We start from the raw sequence: 20,029 nt of genomic DNA on the forward strand, positions 1-20,029 counted from the left end.
GGGCCGTGAGGGAGCTGGCGGGAGAAACCCTGAGCCCGAGGAGGTGTTGGTCCTCCGGTTTGGTTATGAGTCAGCCACATGGGCCCAAACGGTCATTTTTTTTTTCCCCCGAGGTGTGTACCCTACACGAGCCAGTTGCTGAGGCCTTAGGCCCCACAGAACAGCAGTGTCAGACTTTAACCCGCAACAAAGTTACCTGGAAGGCTTATTAACACTCCAAGTTTCTGATTCGGCAGGTAGGGGAGGGGCCTGAGAGTTTGCAGCTCTAAACTGTTAGAGGCCTCCAGGTGAGGATCATGCTGCTGGTCCGGGGACCACACTTTGAGTACCACAGCTTTAGAATTTCTGTGAATTTGGCCAACGTTACCTTTGCAGAGTACGTCTTACATTTGGGGGCAAAAACTGAATGTAGGCGGAGTACAGGTGCAGGATCAGCCCCCCTCAGCCGGTGGCCCCGTCCTATTTCCATTGGGAGCCCCCGCCATGCCCAAGAGCCCGCAGAGGACGGGTCCCTGCCTCAGAACTCAGAGCCAGACAGGTTTCTCACGGGACCTCTGGCCTGGAGGTCTAAAAGGCAACTCAGAGCAAGATCCCAAACTGCAGCTTTCACGTCCACCTGCTCCTTCTCCAGTCCTCCTCAGTGACCAGCCCACCCCATGCAACCACCTGCTAAAGTCACCCTGATTCCACGCTGTGTCTCACACATCCACTCCCACAGGGCCGGTGGGCTCTGCCTGCATCATACCTCTCAGCTCTGCCCTCCAGAATCACCTCTCCCTGTAGCAGGGTCTCCTGGCTTCCATCCTTGCCCCTGTGTCCACCTTCTCAGCGTCAGCCAGAGCAATTTGAGGCAAATCACATCAGTACTCTGCTTACTCCTCAATGGCTTTCTATCTATTGCACTTTAAAAAAAAATCCAAAATCCTACCATGGCTTCAAGGCCCCTGGGTGACCCAGGCATGCCCAGCTGTCCTACCCCACCCCGTAGCACACCTCTTGCTCACCTTGCTCCAAGCCCCTTGCTTGTTCCCGCCCCAGGGCCTGTGCCCTGCTTGTTCCCTCTATCTGGAACCCTTTTCGCCCAGCTCGTCCCTTGGCTGGCTCTTCCTTTCACACTGAAATGTCTTCCCCGACCCCTCTATCTGAATGTCGCCCCACTCCCAGCTACTCTTGGTTCTTGATCATGTTTTAATCTGTTCATAGCATTTACCATTCCTTGAAATTATCTGTTCACTTACGGGTTTGCTTGTTTCCCGTCTGCGTCTGCTCACCAGAGCGTAAGCACCCTGGGAGCAGAGACTCCCGTGCACCTTCCAGTCTCCAGCACGTGTGCTTAGTACCCGTTTGCCGAATGAATGGAATCACGTAGAATGCCATGGGGGTATGTCCCCCAGACATGACACTGGGGAAGGTTTGGCAGAGGAAGGAAGTTTAAGCTGAGACTGCAGGGCCTGTAGTGTGGGAGTTGTCCAGGAAGCGAAAGACCAGTCCAGGCAGAGGGACCAAAGGAAAAATAAGTCCAAAAGCAGGGAGTGTCTTGGAAACTGTAAATTGTGCGATTTGGCTGGAGCAGAAGGTGGAAGGGCGTGCAGATCAGAGGAGTTGGAAAAGCTGCAGGCAGGCCGTGCAGGGACTTGCTACCGCTTGAGGGGTTTGCATTTGAGCTCTGAGCCGAGGGCAATGGGCGACCCTCGAAGGGTGTCAGGCATTTTAGAAAGGGCCGCTGAGCGCAGGATGGTTTCCAGGAGAAAGCCTGGTGGTGGTGTGTATGGAGGGTAACGGGCTGGGAGACGCAGTGGCGCAGGTGACCGATGCTGACGCCCTGAGCTAGGCAAATGGCAGAGCAGAAGAAAAGAGGTGGCCACGTGCAGGAGATGTTGCGAAAGTGGCCTGGCCAGGCGAGAGGATGGAGTCAATGATGGAAAGAGGGACTTGTTAACAGTGACACCTAGGTCTCCAGCCTGAGGGACGGGGCGGGTCAAGGTGCCATTTCCTAGAGAGAGGGGAACACTGGAGGGAGAGCAGGTTTGGGGAAAAGATTGGGGTTCTGTTTGGGACAAGTGGAGTTTGGGTGCAGGTGGACAGTTGAGATGTCAGGTTTCCAGAAAGAGGGAGTGGTCCATGCAATCAGCTGCTGAAGGGGGGCTGAGCCCTCTTGGATGAGGGATGAGGAGGAAGTGTCACTCAGGGGAGTGGCCAGAGGACTCTGGTCTCAGTGGGAGCAGCTTGGCTGCAGCAGCCTTGGCTCGCGTCAAGCAGGAATGGAAGGCAGCGAGGAAGGGAGCAAAGTGCAGATTCTCCATCAAGAAGTTTGGCGGGAGAGAGTGAGTTAGGGCCACAGCTGGAGGCTGCACAGGCGCCTTGGTTGGTGTTTTCTTATTTTAAGTTGGGGGAGATTCGGGTCCTTTGGCACGTGGAAGGAGGGACCAGAGGAGAGGGAAGTTGGGGATACAGGAAGGGTAAGGGGACAGCATGGAAGCCAGGGGTGGTTCTGTTGTGAGGAGGGGACACCTCTTCCATCCCTGCCTGGAAGAACCCTGTAGCCATGTTGCTTTGGGGCGGGTTAGGGCTACTGCAGACTCATGAGCGCCACCCCCAGCTGGGCTCTCACCCAGCCCAACAGTCCTGTTTCCCTGCACTCCCTGCCCCCTCTCCTCAGTGGTATTTCAAATGCAACCAGTAATCTCCAGCCCCCATTCCCATTCTCTTCTCTCCCAGCAAGGATCTCCCTGCTTCTTTTTGGAAAAAAGATAGAAGCTATAATCTGGGAACTCATTTCCAGCCTCCAAACCTTCCACCCCTTGCCCTGGGGTTATTTTGAACATTCATCTTTTTGCTTATTTTCTCAATTGCTTTTCTATTTTCAATTTTCCTTACATTCTGAGCTTATCTTTAATGTTTCCTTCCTTCTGCTTACTTTGGGTTTATTACAATTTTCTTTTTCTAATTTTTTAAAGAACTTAAGGCATTGATTTGAGAACTCATCTCATTTCTGATGTAAACCTTTAGTGCTCTAAAGTTCCCACTTGGTACTGCTTTAAATAAATCTCACATATTTTTGTCTTGTTTTGATTTTCATTCAGATGTGTTTTTTAGTTTGTATAAATTATTTAAAAGTGTACTTTTTTAAATTCCCATGGGGTTAAAATTTTCCAACTGTCTTTCCATAATTGATTTATAGCTTGATTCCATTTTGATCAGAGAAGACCCTTTGTATTCCTTAAATTCTTTTACATTTGTTTTATAAGGTTTGTTTTAAGACCCACGGTATGTTCTATGTTGTTGAATGTTTCAAGGCGCATTCATTTCCTAATAATAATTAGGTCCCAAATATCACAAAACTAGGTGTCTCAAAACATCAGAAATGTATTGTCCCTCAGTTCTGTGGGCTAGAAGTCTCAAATTAGCATTGGCAGGACCATGCTTCCTTTGAAATCTGCGAGGGAATCCTTTCTTGAGTCTTCCTGGTTTCTGGTGGTTTGTCAACAACCTTTGGCTGTCTTGGTTTGTGGGTGTGTTGCTCTAATCCTTTGTCTTTATATGGCATTCCTTCTGTGTTTCTGTCTGTGTCTCTTCTCCTCTTATAATGATACTAATCATATTGAATTAGGGGACCATCCTACTCCAGTATGACCTCATCTTAATTAATTTCACCTACAGTGACTCTATTTCTGCAGTACTTGGGGTTAGAGGTACAGCATATCTTTTTACATTTTTTTTTTTTTTTTTTTGAGACAGAGTCTCACTCTGTTGCCCAGGCTAGAGTGAGTGCCGTGGCGTCAGCCTAGCTCACAGCAACCTCAAACTCCTGAGCTCAAGCGATCCTCCTGTCTCAGCCTCCCGAGTAGCTGGGACTACAGGCATGCGCCACCATGTCCGGCTAATTTTTTCTATATATATTTTTAGCTGTCCATATAATTTCTTTCCATTTTTAGTAGAGATGGGGTCTCGCTCTTGCTCAGGCTGGTCTCGAACTCCTGAGCTCAAACGATCCGCCCACCTCGGCCTCCCAGAGTGCTAGGATTACAGGCGTGAGCCACCGCGCCCGGCCTCTTTTTACATTTTTATTTCCTGGGAGAGGGTGTCACAATTCAACCCATAATACATGGGCTGTTAAAAAAAATCTACTGTTATTGAATGGTTTTTTATATATGTAAATTAGGTCTTATTTGTTGATTGTGTGATTTGACTCTTCTAGGTCTTTCAGGGATTTCTGTCTACTAGTTCTATCAGTTTCTGATGGGGTTTGTTGAAGTCGCCTAACTATAATTATGGACTCCTTTTTATTTCTCCTTTCAGCTCTATCAGCTTTTGCTATATATGTTCTGTAGATCTTTTTTCTTAAGGATGTACACATTCAGGATTGTTTTGCCTTTCTTATGCATTGATATTTTTATTATTATATAATGTACATCTTCATCTATAGTAATTTTGAAGTCTACTTTATTAAATATTGATATAATCATGCTCAAATTTTTATAAATAATATTTGCATCTTTTTCCATTCTTTTACTTCTAAGGCACATTTGCCATTAAGTTTGAAGTAAAATTCTTCTAAGCAACAGTTTTGTCATTTTCTAAAATCTACTTTGCTAATGCCACCTGAATAGTGTATTTCGACCATTTAGATTTAAAGTAACAATTGATGTATTAGTGCTTAAGTCTGCCATTTTCTTATTTGTTTTATATTTGTTAACTCTGGATCTCATACTTCTGTTTCTCTTGTTTTACTGAGGATTACGTGCACTTTTTTTAGGATTATGTCTTCATTGATTTATGGCATTTGTGAATACAGTCGACCCTCCATATTTGTGGGTTCTGCATCCACAAATTCAACCAAGCATGGATTGAAAATTTTTGTCTGTACTGAGCATACAGACTTTTTTGGTCATTATTTCCTAAACAATATAGTTTAATAATTATTTACATAGCATTTACATTGTATTAGGTATTACAAGTAATTTAGAGATAATATAAATTACACAGGAAGATGAGAGTAGGTTAAATGCAAATACCATGCCATTTTATATCAGGGACTTGAGCGTTTGCAGATTGTGGTATATGAGGAAGGTCTTGGACCCAATCCCCCATGGATACTGAGGGACCACTGTATATTTCTTTGAATAGTTTTCACAGTATTTTCTCTGGGTATTACAATATACGTACATATTTTACCACTTTGAGTGATGTGTGGAAACCTCACTTCCATTTAGATTTTTTATCTTCCTCATTTTATAATACAATATCATTGTCTTAAGTATCAGATGGTGCTATAATTATTGTTTCAGTTAACACATATGATATATAAACTCATGAAGAAAAGGGCAGTGGATTGTACATACTCACATTTCCGTTCTATTTGTTCTTTCTTCTTCTCGGTGTTCCGTAACTCCTTCTTTTATCATGTTTTTTCCCATTTGGGGTCAAGTAATCTAATCACATTGATTCCCTCCCTTCTTCATTGCTATTTCAATATGATCAATCTCATAGTATTTTTCATAAAATGCTATCTCATAGAGGTCAAAAGAAATAGCTGAAAATAACTTTTTTCAGACATTTTTATAAATTTATACATTTTATATATAAATATATACCATATGAAGACAAAGGATTAGAGCAACATATCCACAAATGAAATATATATGTACCCACACACACATTTTTTTCTTTAAGGGAGCTATCCCATATATGTCAGAAGACAAATGATATTTGTGATATTCTCACGTGCATGTGGGAACACATACTTTTATTCACATATCAATGTGAAAAGCAGCAGGTTCAGCAAATATATCATCAGTTAATCAAGAGGAAAAATGGCTTCATGGATGAAACTAAATATAACAAGAAAGTATGAGCAAAAAGAAAAGCAAAAAGGACTTAAAAATCAAGTACTCCATATGATACAGATAAAGAAATGACATTAAAGGCCGGGCGCGGTGGCTCACGCCTGTAATCCTAGCACTCTGGGAGGCCGAGGTGGGCGGATCGTTTGAGTTCAGGAGTTCGAGACCAGCCTGAGCAATGAGCGAGACCCCACCTCTACTAAAAATAGAAAGAAATTATATGGACAGCTAAAAATATATATAGAAAAAATTAGCCGGGCATGGTGGCGCATGCCTGTAGTCCCAGCTACTCGGGAGGCTGAGACAGGAGGATCGCTTGAGCTCAGGAGTTTGAGGTTGCTGTGAGCTAGGCTGACGCCACTAGCCTGGGCATCAGAGTGAGACTCTGTCTCAAAAAAAAAAAAAAAAAAGAAAAAAAAGAAATGACATTAAAATCATTGAATCAATGCTGTTTTTTGTTTAACAGTAAGTTAGCTAGGAAAGCTATGCCAACAATCCAAGAATGAGGAAAACAAACAAACAGAAAAATCAAAACAAATATCTGCCCTATTTTCTTTGGACTTAAGGGGTGTTTGCCTGTGTGTGTGTGTGGGGTATGTATGCTGACATCAAATATTAGCCCCCTCAAACCTTACAATTAATTTAAAATATTTTATCCGTTACCCTTTTATAATCAGCTAATGACAATGCAGAATTTTAAAACTACATAAAAATAATTTTTAAAGATTGAACTGATAATTTTGCAGCAGGAATTGAAGAGTTGAAAGGTTTTGATCTTCCTGATTATATATGCACACCTAATCTTTGCCATAGGCCCTAACTTATTTTTAACTACAATAGAACTGCTATATTTTTTAATGTTTATATGCACAAAAGCAATGTCAGGAGATAAATGCCTAAGTAGAGAACATATAGTTTTAGATGCAATGCCATTTTAACAACAGATTCCACTGCAAAAACCCTATTATAACTACATGCCAATTTATTTACTACACGAAGTTTGCACGGTTTCAAATAGCATTTTACATGGAATTAAAATAACACACATTTTACCCAAGGAGGTTTTGTTGAATTTTATAAACTTGTTTTATTCCAATTTGTTAATGTAAATTTATAATACAAATATATAAAGATATAATATAGATTGTTATGAATTTGGGGAGATAATCTTTATTGACATTATTTTATTTAATTACTTATTTAAATAGTCACATCAATATTTGTATATAACTTTATGAATTCCTGAAAACAAAATACTCAATATGCCATTTTATTTTCAAAGATGCTTTTTTCTTTGTTTGTGCATTTGAAGTAAATACCATAGGCGCAGAGAAGCGGGGAGGACCCAGACAGGGCGGAAGGAGGTCTGCGTGCCACCGCCTGTCCACTGCCTCGGCAGCGGCGTGCAGGGCAGGGGGCGGCAGAGGCCGCAGCTGCTAAAGTGGCTCAGCACAGAGATGGCGGAAACCGTTGGCCGAGCCTGGAGAACTTGACAATCCCTTTAGGGACCCAGCTGGGATCCAGCACCGACTCAGCCCTCACTACGCCGCGTTGGGCATCTACAACCCTTCTGAGACCCGGGAGCCATCATCAGCCTCTGAGCCTCCTGCCCACACCCCATCGCCTCCACCCTCAGGTCCCTCCTTGCAGCCCTGGAGAAAGCTCAGGCCCACAGAACCCAAGAACTGTGGCCCTTACAATACTCGGGCCTCAGCTGCAGCAGCCACCGCTGAGCTGCTAGGGAAACAGGAGGAGCTCACCTGGAAGGCAGAGGAGCCCACCGCAGAGAGCGAGAGCTGCAGCGTGCTGCCCCGGGGGCGCCCCTGCTTTACAGAACAATTGGCCCGCTCTGCCTTCTTTTTGCTGAGTTCACCCTGCTTTTTCCAGAACATCTCCACGGAGATCCCCCAAGAATTTCAGAAGGCCGTATCTACCATATTCTACCTCTGGATGTGCAGCACTGTGGCTCTTACGAACTTCCTCGCCTGCACGGCCAGCTCCTGTGTGGAGACCAGCAATGGCTTGGGCTTCGGGCTTTCTCTCCTCTGGCTCCTCCTTTTCCCTCCCGGCTCCTCCCTCTGCTGGTACTGCCCCATAAATAAGGCTTTCCCGAGTGACTGTTCATTCAATTTCTTCGTTTTCTCCTTCCTTTTCTTCCTCCAGGATGTGCTCTTTGTCCTCCAGGCCGTTGCTATCCCAGGTTGGGGCTCCAGCGGCTGGATCTCCGCTCCCAGGGTGCGAAGGCCCAGGTGGCCTACCTGTGTGCGTGCTGCGGGCTGCCTTGCTCTTCGCTGGCTTCGCTGTGCTGGGGCTCGTGATGCTAAAGCGGATCCACTCCTTGTACCGCTGCACAGGTACTGGCTTTCAGGAGGCCCAGCAAGAATTTGCCTGGTGTCATCTGCAACCCTGAAGTGCCAACCGCAGCTGCTACTGCCAACTGCTGGGGCTGCCTAGCACACCTTTCAGCCCCGTGACCCATGACTGGGGTGCCCTGGCCTAGCCACTTGAGTGAGCTGACTTAGCTCCCATCCCTGAGGTTTTTTGGGGACTTGAGAAGACATCACTGCTTGATGGCTTCTCTATGGTGACCCCAGTCCCGTGGCTACGACCATTGAACCTGACTTAGGGGTTTGGGGAGTCCACTGTGACCCAGTCACTGCTCACTCTTCCCCCCATCAGGCCATGCTGCTGCAACCTTTCTCACATCCCAGCCTAGTTTCCCTCTGCTGTGCCAAGGCTGCTGCTTAGGTTATTTAAATAGAAAGTGGACTGGAACTCAATCAATCTATCTGTCAGTAAAATAGGTACAAGGTTGGGAATTATGGCTACTATATTAAACTACATTTCACAAGCACCATTTTTATTATATTCAATTCAAAAGACTTCCAAATTGGAAATATCTGTAAGCATACCCATTCAAGCTAATATAAAAACTTAGTTTTAAATTTTAGTTAAATAAACACTAAAAATAGATAAATAATTAGCATAGTTCAGAGAAGAATGGATGCAGCTGAGAACTCTCATTTCCAGAACCTATAGTTTATTTTCTTGTTTTGTACTATTAATAACATATGGAATATTTCTTATATTCTAAATTCTTTTAAGATTCATTAACCTGGGCCACAGTGTCTCTCGGCCTGTAATGACTTCCTCTCTTCTCTTCTTTATTTAGCTGTCCTTTCAACCACAGCTTCTATGTTAGTCTCCAAAAGAGACCCCTGATGCCCAGTGTTTGAAGTATGTGTCCTTTCATATGTGATTATAGGTATCTGATGCTTACCTGTGTCATTCTGTGTGCATAGTGTTAATTAAGAGATTAGTTTCTGCAGTGTTGAAATCATCGCTTAGAGTTCAAATTTTCATTCTATTAGGTTCTTTCTCTATGATCTTGGGCAAGTTATTGAAACTATCTCTTTCCCAGTTTCTATCTTAAAATAATGATATTATGATTATCCATTCCCTAGGTTTCTATTGAGAAATAATTGAGTAAATATTTGTGAAATATTTAGATTGTCTATCATTTTCTAAGCACACAGTAAGATTTTAATTGTCTTACAGAAATATCATAGTATAATCCATTTCTGTTTCTTAAATCTGTTATACAAGATTGAATTTTTCAAAGATAAGACCTGCCTTTCATCTAGGTATCCAGAATGACAAATAAAGCAAGACAGAAAGTAAGACTAAATCAAATTTTTGGATGAATAATCACATACAAACTTTCTTAAAGTAATCTAAATTGCAGCACTTTAAAAAGTATCTCAAAAAAGACAGGATGCATTTTTTTTGAAACTGAAGATTTCTATGTATTGATATGGGATTATGGGACTGCAGAGGCCAGAACTGAAAGATTTAGCAATTCCTCAATACTTAAAAGATTTTTATGTATACTGATCAATTTTTATACAGAAAAGTAATCTTATTATTTATATAGCTGGATAATTAAGTACTTATAAAATATTAGACTGGGTACATTTTTTAAATAGTTCTCATTTGCTATTTTTTCACAATACATGTTTTTCTCACTTTTTATGTTCAATCTGAACTTGGGGTGGATAACCACCTTTGACTGGTAGCCAAAAGTTCACAGAGTAACAGGTTTTGTGGAAATGGAATAATTTTGGCACTTAACCTCATCCTTAGATGAAAAATACATAGAATCTATAAATGTTTGTCATTAATGCTTATATATGCATACATAGTGTTTTATTTATATTTTAAAATATTTTAGGTTTTAATCCAAATAAAATTATAAATAAGTTATGTACATTCATATATCATTTGCCTTCTAAGGTAAGTATTAATATTCTTTTATTAAAGAAGCAAGAATGTAAGCAATTTTCAATGTCACAGCTGGTAAAGAGCAAAATTATTATTAAAAAATAAGGTGGTCTGAGTCCCAAGCCAAAACTCATATACACTAAATTGTACTGAATCAGAAACTGAAAATTTTTATGTGAACAAAGTTTGGACTCATGAATTTAATAAGTATATTTTCTTCAAATATAGCCTCCACTTGTAAAATTAAATTGTTTTTCTCTTTCCCCTAACACTTATAATTGTATCAATTAGAATAAAATTTTAGAAGAAAAGGTAGAAAATACAACCAACAAAGACTTATATAAGAATGCTTTCCCACCTACCCACCAAGCAAGACATTCAAAGGAAGGTGAATCCCTGAATTTAATTCTCTAGTTTATCAAAGTCAGAATGAATGATTTCCCTTGCCTTTCCCTCATGATAACATGTTCATGTCAATCTCCAAACAAAATGTTCATCTTAAAGATCAGAGTAAAGTGGTAAGAATTCAGTCAAGACATCTGGTCCTTTCACTAAGACAAGACCATCTTTCAGAGGGACACCTGATGTCCTGATGCATCTCATTGATGAGACTTGTTCCTCAGGTCACAACTAGATGCAAAAAAATAAAGTAAGAATTTTCATTTCCAATCTTCTATTTTAAAAGGCAGAAAAGAGAAATAAGGAGCAAATGGATGATGTTTACCCATCCCTGCATGCTTGAAGGACTACAAATGTTACTCCCTGCTTAATAACATCTCACTTCCATCAAAAAGGACGTACCTAGTTTGTGTAAGCAAAGAAGGGGACCAGAGCACCATTTAAGTATTTCTTGACATTGTCTATTATGTATTCATTCCATAAGAACATGTGTTTCATGTCCTTTTTCCTGAAATAGTGTACTTAAAACCTTGGTAAGGATTGTAGGTCTCTGCTAAAGTCATACTTGACCTTATCAGATGGTTTTCTTTGACCCAGCAAACTTCCTTTGTTCACTTTTTTCAAGAGAATGTCTTTTACCTTTCAGCACAATTACAGTATTTTAACCCTCCACATTCTCACTCACATTTTGTTTGATAAATATTAAAACATTCTGGTGAACTAAAAGATGACTGCAAAGCCAATATCACCTTGATACCAAAGCCAAGAAAGGACACAACAGAAAAAGAAAATCACAGACCAATCTCCCTCATGAATATAGATGCAAAAAATCCTCAACAAAATCTTAGCAAACCAAATCCAACAGCAGATCAAAAAAATTATTTATCACGACAGGTGGGCTTTATCTCCAAGATACAAGGCTGGTTCAACATACGCAAATCTATAAATGCAATTCACCACATAACTAAAAGCAAGAACAAAGACCATATAATTCTCTCAATAGACACAGAAAAAGCATTTAGCAAAATCCAGCACACTTCTATAGTAAAAACTCTTAACAAAATAGCCATAAATGGGACCTACCTTAAAATTATTAAAGCCATATACAATAAGCCCACAGCCAATTTCATACTGAACAAGGAAAAATTGAAAGCATTCCCACTTAGAACTGGAACCAGACAAGGTTGCCCACTATCTCCACTTCTATTCAACATAGTGCTAGAAGTCCTTGTCAGAGCAATCAGACAAGAGAGGGGAATTAAGGGTGTTCAAATGGGGAGCAGAGAAGATCAAACTCTCACTCTTTGCTGCTGATGCACTATTATATCTAGACAATCCAAAGGATTCAACCAAGAGACTTCTGGAATTCATAAGTGAATTCAGTAAAGTCTCAGGACACAGATTAGCTGGGCATGGTGGTGCATGCCTGTAGTCCCAGCTACTCGGGGGGCTGAGGCAGAAGGATTGCTTAAGCCCAGGAGTTTGAGGTTGCTGGGAGCTAGGCTGATGCCACGGCACTCTAGCCTGGGCAACAAAGCGAGACTGTCTCAAAAACAACAACAAAAAAAATCATCATGTTGTAGAACATAAATATATACAATTTTTATTTCTGAACTTAATATACATATATTAAGTTGAGAAATACACACTTACTATATTTTATTTATTTATTTATTTATTTTGGAGGCAGAGTCTTGTTCTGTTGCCTGGGCTAGAGTGCTATGGCGTCAGCCTAGCTCACAGCAACCTCAAACTCCTGGGCTCAAGCGATCCTCCTGCCTCAGCCTCCTGAGTAGCTGGGACTACAGGCACGCGCCACAATGCCCGGCTAATTTTTTCTATATATTGTTACTTGTCCAGCTAATTTCTTTTCTATTTTTAGTAGAGACGGGGTCTCGCTCTTGCTCAGGCTGGTCTCAAAACTCCTGAGCTCAAACGATCCACCCACCTCGGCCTCCCAGAGTGCTGGGATTACAGGCGTGAGGCACCGCGCCCGGCCTCATTAGTGTTAACATTAAAAATTTTAGGAACCATAAAATTCTGATGCCATTTAAACATAATAAAAAAAACCAATGAAAACTATACCCCAACTCCGCCAAAATGCCAGGCCAGAGGCGGGACAAAGACGCAGGCAAACTACTATGAATGGTGGTGTCCGGGTGGCATGGGACGCTGGCTGCACAGGTGCAAGGGGCTCAGAACACTGGGGGGTGCGGCGCCGGTCGCTGACAAGTTAGCCTGAGGCGGCCAAGGCCACTCAAGCTTCCTCCGTTGGACCGAGGAGCTGAGCCGTCCACTTCATCGTCCCCAGCCAACAAGGAGATTCCCCCAACCCGCGAGAGGACACCCAGTTCCCAGGCTGCGGGGAAGCCCTGCTCCTGCCCCACGTGCCCATCCCCCCAGCTCCAGCCTGGTGTCGGGGCCAGGGCAGAGGCGTCGTCTTTGGCGGGGAGGGGCAATGGGAGCGACAGTTGGAGACAGCCCCGGGGTTGGGGCGAGTAGGCCAGGCCCGGCGGGATGGTGGGGTGAGGTGAGAGGGGCCGGGTGTGACCTGCCCCCTCTTGTTACTTGGAGGAGGTCTGAGCGCCAGAGCGGTCCTTGTGACTCGGACAAGCCGAGGCGCGGGGCCAGAGCGCCTGGCCCGGGCCGAGGACGTGGCGGCCACACGCAGACCCTCCCTCTCTGATACCCTGGCCCGCGTGGTCCCGCACCCAGGCGCCAGCCCCAGCACCTGCTCCGGCCCCGCCTCTGACCGCAACCCGGGACTTAAACGTGGACCTGGGGCTCAGCCGGAAGGCCACCGACCGTGGCCTGTGAGGACCAGCGTCCCCCGCCTGCAGTCACCCCCACCCCAGCCCCTGACACAGCGCGAGTAACCCCCGCGCTCTCGGCCACCTCCCAGGCACCCGCGAATCTCTCTGACCCTTGCTGGCCTCCGTGAGGAGCGCCCCCGCCGCGTTGCCTGCACTCTGTGACCTCACAGTGCGGCACAGCTGGCCGGTTGTCCTGGGCAACCGCAGGACGCCAAGTGGCGGTGAGCTGGGGGCGGGGTCGCGGCGCGCGCCAGCGGGCCTGTCCTGGGTGAGCACCAGTCCCCGGCTCTCGGAATCCACAGACTGTCCCCCTCTCCAGGTCGCAGACAACATCTCCATTCTTCAACCCCGCCCTCGAACCCCTGACCCACCCTCGCTCCCACTGGAAATCCAGACCTTCCCACCTTACCTGCTCCTGCCCCCAGAATTCTACATCACTCTGCCTGGGAACCCCAGATCTGCCCCCATCAGAGCCCCAGAACTTCCCATCACACACACTGCCCACCTCCAGCCACCTGCCCTTTGAAATCCAGACCTGCTCTCCCTGACCTCCCCCCTCTTCCTGGATGGGATTCCACAACTGCCCACCTCCCTCTGCCCTCAGAACCCCAGAGCTCTCCTCTTTAACCCCAGACCTGTGCAGACCCCCCAAACCCACACCTGCCCTCCCCAATCCCCACACCTGTCTCCCAACCTCAGATCTGTCCCCCAACTCAGGACTGAGAACCCCTGTCACCCTACCTTCCCCGCTGCCATGCCTTCCCCACCTTTGCTCAAAACCACCACCCATCTCACCTCCTAGGGACCAGAGGCAGGAAGGAAAAACTGCTGGAGGCCAGCATGGAGTCTGAGAGGAAGAGGCTCTTGTTCATTTTGCCAGATGGGGACAGCAGAGAAGATAGTATTCTGTATGGCCTGCATCCCCTTAGAGCTAAGTGGCAGTTCAGGTGGGCTGTCCTAGCGGTCTGTAGTCAGCTGTAAGGAAATACGTGAACAGGGGTGGCCCAAATCGCCGAGTCTGCAGAATGCAGGCACCTTGTCCAGGACTGACTAGGGCTGGAGGCCCTTTGGGGGTGGTGTGTGCATGTGGGGGCGCTGGTTCCTGCTCCTCCTGCGATCCCCACTGGTCAACGTCCCTCTTGGGAAACTGTGGAAAATTAAATGTGTTGGTGTGAAAGGGCCCTGTGGCGCTGTGGACAGCCCTGCATTTTCCTCTATCTTAGTAAATTCTTGAACTTGCCTTTTGTCAGACATGGCCTTCATTTTCATTGGTAAATACTACCAAGAATAAAATTGTTAGGTTGCAGGGTAGGCATATATTTAGTTTCAGAAGATATTACCAAACTACTAGTCGGGGATAAGAGTTTCAGTCATTCCCTGTCCATGCAGTTGCTGTTGTCGTTGTCATTGTCATTGTCCTTTGGGGTACTCTGCTGGGTGTGCATGTGCATGTCATTCTGGTTTGAATTTGCATTTCCCTGACAACTGATGATGTTGAGCCCTTTTTCAAGTGATCCTTGGCCATTCGGAGCTCCTCTTTCATGGAGTGCCTGTTCCAGATCTATTGGCCATTGTTAACTTGGGCTGTGCATCTTATTGACTTGTAGGAATTCTTTGTGTATTCTGGATACCAGCGCTTTGTCAGATAGATGTATTATAAATACTGGCTGGCCTTGTCAGTCATTTAAGAATTCCTTTTAATTAACAGAACTTCTTAAGTTTAGGGAAGCCTAATTGTCAATCTTTTCTTATATGTTTAGTGTATTTTGTGTCTTATTTTAAAAGATCTTTGCCCGCTCCATTGTCCAGGAGACAATATTCTGTGTTTTCTTTTACAATCTTTGTAATTTCACTTTTCACATTTAGGTCCACAACCTGCTAGGATTGAGGTTATGTATGGAGTGAGGTAGGGGTCAGTGGGTCACTGTTCATTCCCGCTTCCCCCATGAATATCCAGTTGGCTCAGCCTCTGTCTGGCCGTGTCACCTTTGTGGACAGGCAGGTGTAGTAGGTCTACTTGTGGGTTCTCCATTCTGTTTTATTGATATTTATGCCCACCTTTATTCCATATCACTCTGTTCTAATTTCAGTACTTTTACAATAAATCTTACTACCTGGTAGTAGAAGTCTTCTGATCTTTTTCTTCTCCAAGATTGTTTAGGCTTTCTTGGACTTTTGCTCTGTCATAGAAATTTTAGAATCAAATTGTTAATTTATACACACATACAAATCCTGCTTGGATTGTAATTGTGATTACATTGAATCTATATACAGATTTGTTCATTGTTATTAATCTTAGCCATATTGGTTCTTCTAACTCATAAATACTGAGTTCTTCATTGTTCTCAGCGATGTTGGGTGTATAGGGATACAAGACTCCTTTTGTAAGATTTACTCCTAGATATCTGATGTTTGTAAATGTTGTAGATACCATTTTTCTAATTCTTTCTTCTATATAGAAATACAATTTATTTTAGTGTACTGACTTGGTAATGGGTGGCCTAACTAAATACATATACTAATTCTAATAGATTCACTTAGGTTTTCTATGTACACAATCATCATCTACTAATATTTTTAATCTTTATACCTTTTATTTTCCTTTATTGCATTATTGCATTGGCTAGTACTTTCAGTATAATGTTGAATACAAATGGTATAGTGGACATCTTTGTTTTGTTCTCAAATTCAAGCCTTCGATATTTCACCATGAAATATGATGTTGCTGTAGGCTTTAAAGGAAGTTCTCTTTTATTCCCAGCTTCTAACATGCCTAAACCCTCTCTTATACCATGTCCTTCCCACAGGACCTGTGTGGGTCACCTTGCTATTTCTCTACTATCTCCACCAGTCTCCTTCTTGGAGCTGTAGTTAACTCCTGGAGGTGATGATAATTCTGAAACTCAAACTGTAGAAAAACTGGTATCACTTGGCCCAGAAACTCCCCAAGTCACTAAATGGAGAAACGAGCTTCTACACCAACTTACAGACGAAGAACTGTTGTGTGGTCCATTTTGTAGTATTTCAAATTATTCCATATTCTGCTGGAATTTCTGTTTCTATTTTGTTTCTTTTATTCTATTAAAGTGGTTTGGGGGTATATATCTAAAACGGACATAATTTGGTTAGCATCGTGATGTAGGTAAAATAGGAATAATATTAGTGCATGCTATAAGATGTACGCTCCTATATTTTTGCTAACAGAAAAGTATAAATAAGAAGTTAGGGAGACAAATGAGAAATCTGATAATTATTTGGCTGTTTGTCTTTGGCACAACATGGGAGAACAAATGTTACTGAACATCCAGTATTTCCCACGAAAACAGTAGTGACTGTCCTGCTATCCCTGTGGACATTTTGGAGCAGAGTGGGCAGTCCAGGGATGGAAGGAGGGGAGGAGTTGAAATGTCTGCAGTAGGGGCTGTCCGGCTGCACTGCAGACTTGTCAAAGCGTGGGTGTTGGGCAGACTGCATGAGCGGCCTTCAGGACAGCCCCACGAGGAAGAGGGTGAAGGCGTGTGGGTGCTGGTGTGTGCTGGTCCCGATGGAACACGGGTCGCAGCAGAATCCCCAGGCCAGGAAGACGCCGGGCTGCTGGGCTCTGCACCAGAAATCGCGTGTTCAACTCTTGCCTGAGCAGCTCATGATGGGCTGGTGTCCTGCGATGACCAGGCTGCTGTATGGAGGGGGAACAGCGAACACTGCCCCTGCATGGCGCTGGTGCTGCGCCTGGAACCCGAGCACCTGGTGTGAGCCAGTCAGGTGGGAACCAGGCCTGTGAGACAACAGTGACATGTGCTTTGCTAGGCCTAGGGGGACGCAGCTGTTGTTCCTGCTGAGGCCGTGACCAGGGCAGCAAAGGCATGCAGGAACGCAGGCACTTATGTCTGGAGTGGGCCACTTTCGGGGACTGGGGACGCGGTTGAGGGCTGCCAGGTGCAGCACAGCAGAGCAAGAGATTCCTTCAGCAGGGGGCTGGCCCGGGCGCTGGAGGTGGGGGGCGGGGGCCGGGCAAGGCGCTGTGAGAAACCCTCAGTGCAGAGCTCAGGACTGCTGTCCAGTCTACACACCATGGGCACCGCCCAGGCCTTGACCTCCGACTCCTCCTGCCTCTGGGTGCGGGCGCTGCGCCTGGAACCCGAGCTCCGGGTGTGAGGCAGAGAGGTGGGGGCCCCTCCCCAGCAGCAGCAACGACAGTGCTTCGCCAGAACTTCTCATATTCCTTGTAAGCAAGTCTCCTACATCACTGCCTAAGCCCTGGGCTCCTCCTGTCAGGGGTTGTGCTAGAAGATCGCTGCCCTTCAGTAAATCAGTTTCAGATTCTTTTCCATTTAACCAAGAAGGGGAATTTAACCCCTCATCAACTATTTTATGTTTCATTCGTGATTCTTATAATTAAATTTTAATTCAACCAAGCTAAAATATGTGGAATATACATTGTGGCTGGAGTTGAAACTGTTTTTCAACCTGTCAGCCATTGATAATGTGCTACCAGTTCTGTAGTAGAAATTTCATCAATTTTCTTTCTTTTATTTTTAATTCCATTTTTTCAGTAGTCGTCTAAACAATTTTACCTGGTTTAGATTTTATTCCTTTTCTTCCTTTTCTTTTTTTTACTTTAATGCCTCCTTTTTTGGAAGGAGGTTGCTCAAGGGGGGATAGTACTAAACTTTACTGATTGTCCAACACACATATGGTAACTGTCTTCTGCGTGATTTCTTGCCACCCCCAATGCTAGGTTACACAGAGCACTAAAGATGGTAGAATGCATGATTTGTATAAATAATACCAAATTCTGGGTGACCTCTTATTCTCACATTGATGATCTAGATTTTCCTATTTTCTTAACATTCCTATTGTTTTGAAAAGAGTATGCTATTTGTTAGTTCAGGAGGGACTAAAAGGTTTGCTCTCTCAGTGTACATTTGCTAAACTTCCACCTTTACCCACTGAAACTAGTTGGTTATAATAGAAGAATGTGAGAGTATCTACTCACAAAAATTTGTAGTCACACTGGCAATAGAATAATGCCTTCCATTTAGAAAGTATCTAAGATCAATGGCGTACTCTTCTGATCATTGGCAAGGATGCATGCGTTTTCTGCTAGTACTTTTTAAATATTGTCTTTAACAGAATACTGTCTGAATTTTGTTGTTACCTGGTTATGGCCTCTATCTACTTATAGAGTCTTTTCAATGATCACTAGTTGTGAGTTACCTTATAAATAAATACCATTCCTTCCCAAATAGCATTAACAAAATAAGCATCAAGAGATTTTCCAATAACTGGAAAAAACAGTACTATTTACCTCCTTTTCTTTTAGTGTCTATGTTTATTTTACCTTTAAAGCTTTTGGGTTTTATTCACTAGTGCTATCACAATAGGTACAGGATTGCTGAGCTCTTTTTTGCTCTATTTGGTGCATGATGCTTATGCAAAAATCAATTCTCAGTTCTATGTCATACAAATTTTATTAAGATTTCTCTGGTAGAGCATGGTGGCTCACACCTGTAATCCTAGCACTCTGAAAAGCCAAGGCGGGAGGATTGCTTGAGGTCAGGAGTTCAAGATCAGTCTGAGCAAGAGCAAGACCCCGTCTCTACTAAAAACAGAAAAATGAGCCATGTGTGGTGGCGTGTTCCTTTTGTCACAGCTACTCGGGAGGCTGAGGCAGGAGGATTGCTTGAGGTCAGGAGTTTGAGATCAGTCTGAGCAAGAGCAAGACCCCGTCTCTACTAAAACCAGAAAAATTAGTCATGTGTGGTGGTGTGTGCCTGTTGTCACAGCTACTCAGGAGTCTGAGGCAGGAGGATTGCTTGAGCCCAGGAGTTGAAGGTTGCTGTGAGCTTAGGCTGAGTCTAGCTTGGGCAACAGCAAAACTCTGTCTCAAAAGAAAAAAAAAATGTTTTTTCCCAAATATTCTTCTGGGAGGATTTGCCCACATCTAACCAGAATTTCATAGGCAGATACTCTGGGACCAAAACATTATATTGCTTTTCCTCCCACCTTTATTTGACAAAAAGTGCATTAGTAATTTTTATTTATAAATATAAAAAAACCATTGCTGTAACCAATTGTACTGCTAAAAATGTTAAATTATAAAAAAGAATGAAAGAAAGAAAATTCAAAGTTTTACACAATATCAATCTTCATTATTGATTATTGAAGACTATAATCCTAAAGAAAAACATCAATTCTATTAGGTGAAACTCAGGTGCAGATCCCTAAAGTCTCCATTTTCTTCACTGGAATGCATTTTGGGTACAGAGTCATGAGACTCAACTTTTAGGGGAAGGAAATTCACTCAGATAAATATTCTTTCATATTTTTGATACTTCACTAGTCAATAGTCACATTTATTTGTTACTTATTCTCCATTCTTCTCTTTTATTTTCTTGCTGTGTGTAGCTCTTCTAATGGATTTGATGAGGATTCTTTTATTGTGTGTTTTTTAACATATATACTATTATTTAGATGTATTTTTAGTTTATTGCATTGTACAATAGATCTCATAATTTATATTTATTTTTATACTCAAATTAAAAAAATATTTATATTGCCTATGAATATTGACAGTAGTCAACAATGCTCTTCACTAAATTTTTCTGATCTATTTCCCTTGGAATAAAAAACCAGATTTTCTCTCATTCCTCACTAGCCAAATCCACTGTATTTTACATATATATATATATA

At 43.4% G+C, this 20,029-nt stretch overlaps 1 pseudogene; it reads left to right on the top strand.

The window, feature by feature from the left end:
- The first annotated feature begins 2,159 nt into the window (after nt 1-2,159).
- LOC138382418 (secretory carrier-associated membrane protein 3 pseudogene) lies at nt 2,160-8,317 on the top strand (annotated as a pseudogene).
- The last annotated feature ends 11,712 nt before the right edge of the window (nt 8,318-20,029 follow it).

This window comes from Eulemur rufifrons, chromosome 4 (assembly GCF_041146395.1).
Source record: "Eulemur rufifrons isolate Redbay chromosome 4, OSU_ERuf_1, whole genome shotgun sequence".
NCBI classification, from domain to species: Eukaryota; Metazoa; Chordata; class Mammalia; order Primates; family Lemuridae; genus Eulemur; species Eulemur rufifrons.